At 37.7% G+C, this 9,068-nt stretch overlaps 1 pseudogene; it reads right to left on the bottom strand.

Annotated features, from left to right (window-relative positions):
* Positions 1-1,999: 1,999 nt before the first annotated feature.
* On the bottom strand, positions 2,000-2,119 carry LOC120605655 (uncharacterized; annotated as a pseudogene).
* Positions 2,120-9,068: the final 6,949 nt, after the last annotated feature.

Here is a 9,068-nt window from a genome sequence, read left to right as displayed (position 1 = left end):
AGAGTTTTCTCAAATACCCCTTGTCCCCACACATGCACAACATCCCCCATTATTTACATCCCCCACCAGTTACAATGAGTGAACCTACACTGACACATCATTATCACCCTAAGGCAACAGTTTGTATTATGGTTCACTCTTGGTGTTACGTATTCTATGAGTTTGAACAAACGTATAATGACATATATCCATCATCATAGTATCATACAGAGTAGTTTCACTGCCCTAAAAATCCTCTATCCTCTGCCTATTCATCCCTCCCTCCTCCAACCCTTGTCAACCACTGATATTTTTAGTGTCTCCTTAGTTTTGTCTTTTCCAAAATGTCATATAGTTGGAATCATACAGTATGTAGCTTTTTCAGATTGGCTTCTTAGTAATATGCATTTAAGTTTCTTCCATGTCTTTTCCAAGATTTTTTAAAAAGAGTAGTAAGATCCTATTCTCATCCCCCAAGTAACTGTGTTGTGAAATCAACATGCTCACTTAAGCTTGGTATCTGGGATGTTCATTAAGTTGAGACCCTTCTCCCCACCTCTCCAGCCTGTGCTTAACTTTCTAGTTTTCTGGTTTGCCTTTCAATTTCATGCTGGAACCGGAGCCCTGTCCTTGACCTTACAATGATTAGCAGCTTATCTTTGAAAGTCCCAGCCCCAGGTTGATGGACCATGTCTTGGAAATCTCAATAGTTGAATAGTCCACATCTGCTTCTAAACAATTAACCTACGAGATTGAAGACATATGATCTGCCTGATGGTTGGTACAGAGCTTTGTTGTCTCATGTTCCCAGCACCTGGACATGAATATCAGCCCTGATTGAAACCCAAGTTCCCTCATTTCCTTGAACTTTATTATTTCAACTGCTAGTTTTACCCTTGGGGGCAAGTCATACCACCTGGTTAGTATCCCCAGCTCTAGACTCTTCCATTCTCTGCTATCATTACTCTTATTGCTGCCCTGCTTGTGATCCCAGTGTGCAGAGAACCCATGTGAGTTATAGCCCTGCACATCTGCAGTTCAATTATAATTGATGTTCATAGGCATGTCCCTAAGTCACTACGGGAGCAAAAGGTGCCTTCTAAATCATCAAGGAAAGAATAAATTGTGTTCAGTAAAATTTTATTGTGCTCATATTTTCATCTTTAAAATCTGGTAAACCACGTAGGAAATATGGTTAGCCCTATATTATTCATATTCATCAACAGGCCATTCATGAATAGCTTAAAATTTACTGCCTTAGGAAAGAGCTAGATGATTGAATATTTCATTTTATATCTGGGTATTTGAAATCATGAACACAAATTTCAAACAGAATTTACTATAGCAGGAAGATAATTTCTAGCACATAAGTCCCCAGCTCCTTGGCCATTCATGCCAACAGTCTCTAGTACCTGCTGATTTTTTTGTTTCAGTTATTGACATCTACAGCCTTCTAGCTCAATTCCTTTTATTATTTGAAGAATTTTTTAGCGCCTGGTTCACCACTTCTCCTTCAAACGCTATCTCCTCGATAATTCTAAATAATGAAATATTCACATCACAGCAGCCAGAAGTTCTCACTAAATAGGCCATGAGTTACCTTACACTCAGTGCAGGTAGTGTGGCTGTACGACTGGTGCTAGCTGATGAAATGGTGAATGGAAATGACAAGACATGTAAGAACCAATGTACCATTTTCTTGTTTCTCTTTTGGCAGAAAACGGACAAGACATTTTAGTGAGTACAGATGCCACATGTTGAGATGCAGAGCCAAAATTGGAAAGCTATCTGACTTTCTGAGTCACTCAATGGAGGTGGCAGCCTTGAAGAATACGTAAGGTACATCTTTGTGTGCATTAGAAACATGAGGATTTGTTTGTTACCACTGGAACATTGAGGTTATTTGTTACTGCAATATAGCATTACCGTACTGAACATGTAGTTGATCTACATGGAATCCTTTTGACTGGATTCTAATTTTTTTTTAATTTAAATTTATTTTATTTTATTTTGTAGTTTACACCTACAGTACCTGGTCTTCCTAGGTGGTCTCCCATCCCAAGTACTAACCAGGCCCGACCCTGCTTAGCTTCCCAAATCAGACGGGATTGGGCTCATTCAGGGTGGCATGGCCATAGACCTGGATTCTAATTATTATCTAATTGTTCCTACTATATATTCCAAGTCCTTCCACTCATACACTATCTTGGATGAGCATTTCAAATCTTCCACATTTTCATCACCACATCCACTAACCTGCTTGCCTCTTTATCTATCTATTCTGCTATTTCTCATGCCTCTTTAGATGAACTGTCCTTGCTCCTAAGGACAACCCCATTATTTGTGTACTAGGTCCTGTTCTTTATGCCTACTCAAGGTTATTCATGCTGTAACTGTCTCCCTTTTCTCCTGCATCGTGAATTTCTCTCTTTTGCAGAAGTCATTCCATTAGCATGAAAACATGGTCTGCTATCTCCTATCTTAGAAAGAAAGACACCCGATATCTGATCTCAGAAGCTAAGCAGTGTCGGGCCTGGTTAGTACTTGGTGGAGACCGCCTGGGAAGACCAAGTGCCAGGCATAAACACACACACACACACACACACACACACACACACACAAACAGAAAAATCTCACATAACTATGTACATTCTTATAATTGTCTCACCATTTCTCTGCTCCCCTTTTTGGCTCAACTCACATAATGGGTAGTCTACACATCCCCTCCCCCTCTTTCCACCTGAATTCCTTCTAATTAAAGATTTATACATACAACTCCAATGAATTAGTTCTTTTCAAGATGTTCAACTTCCCCATTACCAAGTCCAAAAACCAGTTCTCCATTTTCATCTTACTTCATCATTTGACATAATTTATCTTTTATATGTATTGAAATACTCTCTTTACTTGGATTATAATACATCACTCTTTCTTGGTTCTTTCTACTTAATTATCTTTTCCTTCTTAGTTTCTCTTGCTTCTCATCTTTCAGACCTTGTGTCATGTTTGTATAACATGAGGCTCAATTTTCATTCCTTTCACCTTCTCTTATCTTTCCTGACTCTTTCTTCTGATTCCATGGCTTTAAATAATATTTATACTGACTATTCCCAAATATGTCTCCACCCCAGACTTGATATTCAAACTCCAGAGTAAATGCATAATTATGGAAAACTCAATGTAAAGAACACAAAGTACTACTGAATTTTATTTTTGCTTTTCATTCTATAAATGGAAGTGCGAGAGAGTAACTTTTGCCATACAAACTATACAATGAGTCTCTAAAAAATTCAAGTAATTTTATTTGAATTTTTGAGGTATTTGAATACTCTAAGAGATGAGGAGAGGCCACTTATACTCATAATTAATTTCCAAAGCATTAAGATTGAACTTAGGTGAACCTGTTCATTCCTTCCATCAGAGACTAGGATCAAGTTAACTTTGTCTGATTGTAGTGTATATGCTAAATGCCTTTTCAGTTCTCTGTCTGAACACAGATATGGTCCTTATTCTTCATTGCTTTTTATTTTTCAGTTATTACTTTTTGGGTGGCCAAACTTTCCCCACAGCTCTAAGAAGATACAGACAAAAAGTGTAAAATACATTAGCCAGTAGTTCTGAGACAGATTACAATTTAAGTAATTAATGCCAGGTTCAGTACCTTGTGTTTAAAATTTGAGCTCTTGAATATAAATTTAGAAAAATTTGTGTTGGCTCCAGTTCTGCAATGATATTTTAAACTATATTGGCTTCCCGTTGAAAAACCTGTGTAAGCAGAGAAAATCATTCACAATTATAACACTCTTAAAATCAGAAAATATGGTCAATAATAATCCAGAATCTTGGAGGTATTTGTTTTAACCAAGTTTGGATGGGGCTCTTACAACACAGTGGGAAGAATGCTAAATTAGAAATCATGGTACCTGCCACCAAATAGTGACTCTGAATGAGTCACTTCTCTGTGGGCTTTAGCTACCTCATTTAAAAAATGAGGTTGAACTTAGCGGTTTGTAAGTGTCCTTTCAGATACCAGCATCCTAGGACCTGCTTTTTTTCTCTATCTTTACAAAGATGGATGAGATTAAATATGAACTTATGCTTTCTTTTTTTGTATTATGTTATAAACTTTTCAGGCTTGTGCTTGTGACTTCCCCTACTTCTGGTAGAAAGCAAACTCTACTTTTATGTTCTTTGAAGTGAAGTCCGTTTTTTCTTGTTCTAGTTTCCTTCTGGCTTTATTAGGCTGTGCATCCCCTCTTTTGAAAGATGTCCCTCCTCTGCTCCCAGCCATTCTCTTGGTTCTTCCATGTTCTTAAATAATTCCTTCCCTTTTTCATAATGATTATGAAATCAAGCTGTTCCAACACTAGGAGACTTTTCTTCTGATCATGCCTGATTGTTCTCAGAGTTGGGCATGTGACCAAACTAGATAAAATTTTTTCCTATATTTGTTAAAACTGGAGATGAGGGGTGGGGAGGCATTTCCTCACTTGTGATGAAGTTGCAAAATAGGAAGCAGGTGACTTCACATTCCATTGTTCCCTGCTATGCGGAGAAAGTTGGTCTAACAGCATGATGTGACACAATGAGGAGCCAAGGCAAGAGATGACAGAGATGGCCTTGGTGGTGTCTGAGTCTGTGGCCAGCTGAATCACTCTACTTCCTGCAGTTATAGGAGCCTTCAATAAATTTTAGTTTTTGCTTAGTTTGAATTTAGGTTTCTGTCTATTGCAACAAAGATTAATTACTGACTTTTAATTTTATGCCCAGTCAGATAAGAAAATTTGTGGTGAAAGAAGTAGTCATTTTTTTCTTTTTTCTTTTCTCTACTCCCACACCTTTTTAAGCTATCAAAATAATTCAGGACATATGGAAGTATTCTGGTATGAATTAGTATCAATCTCATTCAAAAAATGGCTTACTTTTATTTTTGCCCATTCTTCTCCTTTTCTTCCTTCTTTTGGAAATCTTCCTTGGCTCCCTGACCCCAGGAATGAAGATTTGACCCAAGATACCATAATCATGTTCTTTATGGCTCTGTAGCACAGTGAGCACTACACCAAATAGGGCCTTCCCCTGGATTTCTTCAAAGTGGACCAGAACAGATTCCTCTGAGACTCTTGGGACACAGAATTGCTATCACTTGAGTATGATGTGTCCATGGCTCTGTTGTCCATATACAAGGTTGAAAAAGTTCATCTTCAGTGGGAGAGAATTAATCTGGTAGACAGTCAGACAAAAATTTTGGAAAGGAATATTCTTAATGTTTTGAAACTTCTGATTCCAGTTATCACCAACTAGAAGCCCACCATCACAGCTGGGTTCTTCAGAAGCAGATGCTGTGATGGGGTTTGGCATGCTGTATATGTTTAGGAATCAATGCTCATGGATTATACTTTGGGGAGGACACGTACTATCTTGCAGGAAAGAGGTCTCTGCATTGTCTTCAATGAAGGGAGGAATGCCATTTCTTAATAGGAATTGGATTGGGCCCAGAAAAATTGTTTTACAAACCTGCAGGTCATTTTGACTCATGGTAAAGTTGAGAACCACAGTCTTAGAATATCAATATTATTTAACAATAACCATTGAATAACATGATCCTCTTAGTTACAAAGTCCCAGCACCTCTCAAATACCTGATACATCATATCAGCTAATGCATTCCCTTCTACTGGTATACCATCCCAATTCACCACTATTGTGAGTATTAACCATTGGACCTCTACCTTGTGCCAAGAGCCAAGTGATCGAGTCCTTTTTTGCTAAGGCTAATTTAAGGTAGGATTCTCCCACTTGGAACTGAATGATTACTGTCCAATACACCTGAAATGCCTAAGTGTACCTATGGGGAATGTATTTTTTATTAATATTAATAATAATAATCATTTAGTACTATACAATCATATAGCACATTGCTGCTTACAAAGTGCTTTTATTATGTTACTTCATGTGATCATAATGATAAAACTGTGAAAGGAAGGGCAAGGCTGATTCTATCGTAGATGCATATGGCTCTCTGTATCTTTGGATTATATTTAGTTTTTCTTTCATTATGATATAAAACATAATAATGTGAAATAATGTAGAAACTTCTGGTTCACAGTAGTGCAAGACGCTCTCATTCTTTCATTGCCTTTAATTGAAAGCTGCTTCTATAATCTCAGGAGGAATGAAAAGATAAAGACCTGTCCTCAGACTTCCTCAGAGGCCTTTTCTGCAGGACATGCTGTCACTGAGATGACACTATCCATCTACAAAGCATATGACAGTATTCAATGACAATATTTCCCACATTCTCTCTGGATGTACGTCTAGTTTCCAAATGACACACATGATTCTATCATTCTGGCAGCTCTCACATTCAATAGTAATCACTGCTCTCAACTAACTGTGATTTACATCAGTTGTTAAGACAGATGAACAGATTTTTCCATTGCATAGTTTCTGTATTTTGCATCTACATTCTTGGTCTGTAGTTCTTTTAAAACTGAAATCAGTAGTCACTACTCCTATAGATACTTTGTAGATATTTTAACCAATCAACCAGAAAACATTTGTTTAAACACATAATATAAGATTGATATTAAGTTAGATATGATGGCAGTGAAACAAAAATGCATAAGACATCGCTGAAGTCTAAAAACTACTATCTACTGAGGTGAATTTCATAGGTTGGTTTCTCTAGACTCTAGTTTGATGTGGGAATTCTTGTGCACGTGAGTCATTGAGGGTATGTTCTCAGAAGAGCCCTACAAGAGAGTGAGGAAAACAGGATGGGGCAAGGGAAGAAGCTAGTTAAGAGTGTGGTTTTATAAAACATGTAGCTTCAGATTGTTCTCACTGCCAAACCCTGGAGATCAAATCATGCAACAGAGTTTGTCCTACACAGAGAAGAGGGGGCTGGCCTATTTTATCCTTTATACTAGTCAGTTATTGGCTGTGGGTGGCCTCTAAGGAAAGATGACATAACTCTTCAGATATCTTGAGTAGAGTCGATTCCCATCACCAAGGGCAATCTTCTGCAGAAGGCTGCAAGTATGAAATTTTAGCAGCCAACAACTGCAGCAGCTTGGCAATTGGTGCATGAGCCTGGTGAAGGGGGATCAGACAGGGCAGCAACAGCATCTCATGTATAAAAAATAATTACCTATAATTCTAATAATAATGATAGTGTTGTTAATCATATTATATATGTTATATAATCAATTGTATAGTGCTTACTTTATGTCAGACACAATATTAAGTGTTTCATAGCTCTCAACACATTTAATCTTCACAATAGCCCTGTGAGATACATAATATTATCCCCCATTTTATAGATGAGGAAACTATGAATGGCCATGATCTGGGAAATAGTGTAGAAAACAAGGGCCAGAAAAACTTGGGCACAGTGGAAAATGTAATCCAAACAATGTGTCTATGGGGAAAAAATAGGCTAGACCTGATGTTTTTCTGAAAAATGACTTTTCAGGTAGATGTGGTTCTGACACAGGTAAGAATTGGGAGGCACACTGATAATGAGGCTACTGATGATAATATTCTACCATTTATAAAACACACACACCAACGATCTAATTAAATTTCCACAATAACCTGGTAAGATAGGGTTTGGATTTTAGAGAAATGAAGACTAATAATCAGAGTGTTTGTGATCAACTTAATGGCAGTCAGGAGAGGTGTCCTAGCTAGGTCTCTAGACAAGATCTTTACTGCCCAGTTTGGAATGTTTTCAGTAGTTACAAGTGTAAGTAGAAAAGGTAAAATAAGTTTGAAGAGTATTATGGACTGAATTGTGTCCCCACAATATTCAAGTGTTGAAGCCCAAACTACCAGTGTGACTTATTTAACCTCAGTTACCTCTTTAAAGGCCCTATCTCCAAAAAGGCTCTTTAAAGAGGTAACTAAATTTAAATATGGTCATAAGGGTGGGCTTTGATCCAAAAGGACTGGTGTCCTCATAATAAGAGGAAGAGACATCATGTATATGCATACGGAGGAAAGACCACGTGAGGACACAGCAAAAATGTGGCCTCTTACAAGCCAAGCAAAGAAGCCTCAGGAGAAACTAGTCCTGCTGGCCCCTTGACCTCAAAATTCCAGTCTCTAGAATTGTAAGAAAATAGCTTTTGTTGTTTAAGCCACACAGTCTGTGGTACTTGTTACAGCAGCCTTAGCTAACTGCCACAAAGGCCAATGTTAAAGAGAACTAGTGACTGAAACAATCATCACTGAGTATATTGAACATACCTTTGAACATCAAAATATATCTGATCAATAAATATAATTCTATCTAATATACTAATTATATAGTTCGCTAGGGTTGCCATTATAAAGTACCACATATTGAGTGGCTTAAACAACAAAAATTTATTTTCACACAATTCTAGAGACTAGGAGTTCCAGATCAAGATGTTGGCAGGTTTGGTTTCTTCTGAAGTCCCTCTCCTTGGCTTGTAGATGGCCATCTTCTCCCTGTGTCTTCAGATGGTCTACCCTCTGTGCCTGTCTGTGTCTTAATTTCCTCTTCTTATAAGGACATCAGACATATTGGATTAGAACCCACACTAATGATCTCATTTTAATTTAATCATGTTGTTAAAGATCCTATCTCCAAATACAGTCACATTCTGAAGTAATGGGGATTTGGGTTTTGACATATGGATTTTAGGGGGAAACAATTCAGCCCATAACACTGACCCTTTCTGGAAAAACTCAAAGTGCTTTCTAGATGTAATATGTCCCTCTCCTGAGAAAATTCACCTAAAAAAAAAAAAAGGAAGTGTTAATTCAGTTTCCATCTGTTGTATCTTGCTTTGTACCAAGTGACTTTGCGAAAAAAATGCACAGCTGATTGGATCAGTGGCTGAATCAGAGGGAGTCGTGAAGAGGATGACCTGTTATGAGAACTCTCCCTAATAGCATTGCTTTTAACTGAGCAGAGAAATTCAACCCAAACATACCCTTTCTTTTGGTGGGTCCGAATTCATAACATTCAAAGAGACAGAAGTAAGAAATAGAAGGTAAAGCCGAGACAGAAAGATGCTGAATCATAGGAATGCTGAAGTGATTGAGCTGGGAGCCAAAGAT

Source organism: Pteropus medius, unplaced genomic scaffold, assembly GCF_902729225.1.
Source record: "Pteropus medius unplaced genomic scaffold, Ma_sr-lr_union100, whole genome shotgun sequence".
Lineage (NCBI taxonomy): Eukaryota > Metazoa > Chordata > Mammalia > Chiroptera > Pteropodidae > Pteropus > Pteropus medius.
This window is presented reverse-complemented; position numbering and strand designations above follow the sequence as displayed.